Source organism: Anolis sagrei, chromosome X (genome assembly GCF_037176765.1).
Source record: "Anolis sagrei isolate rAnoSag1 chromosome X, rAnoSag1.mat, whole genome shotgun sequence".
NCBI lineage: Eukaryota > Metazoa > Chordata > Lepidosauria > Squamata > Dactyloidae > Anolis > Anolis sagrei.
The window spans coordinates 29,690,211-29,690,553 of NC_090034.1; the positions used below are offsets into that span (position 1 = coordinate 29,690,211).

Here is a 343-nt window from a genome sequence, read left to right on the forward strand (position 1 = left end):
ACCTCCAGGTCCCCAAGCAAGTAATATAATACAGTATAATACATAATAAAAGTAGTAATGGTATATCGTAATAACATAATAGTATAATATAGTATAATATAATGTCATTATAATAGTAATAGCATTAGTAATAATAATCGCAGCCATGCCGTCTGACCTGGCGTCACCTCTCTTCCGGCCTTCGCGAGGGTGGAACCAAAGCCGCTGCAGCCGCGGGGGGAAGGGAGAGGCCGCGGCACTAGCGCGGGCGGCCAATCGGAGTGGGCGGAGGAGCGCCCTAGCGACCGGGCCCCGCCCTCCCACCATTGCCTGCGTTGCTAAGGAGTCCGCCGGAATGACGCCC

At 51.9% G+C, this 343-nt stretch overlaps 1 protein-coding gene across 3 annotated transcripts in view; it reads right to left on the reverse strand.

Annotated features, from left to right (window-relative positions):
- Positions 1 to 261, reverse strand: part of USP30 (ubiquitin specific peptidase 30) — a 29,100-nt gene extending 28,839 nt beyond the window's left edge. For all 3 annotated transcript variants that reach the window (XM_067473056.1, XM_067473055.1, XM_067473054.1), the window contains exon 1: positions 158 to 261. The gene's annotated coding sequence lies outside the window, so the exon portion shown is untranslated. The remainder of the gene's footprint in view (positions 1 to 157) is intronic.
- Positions 262 to 343: the final 82 nt, after the last annotated feature.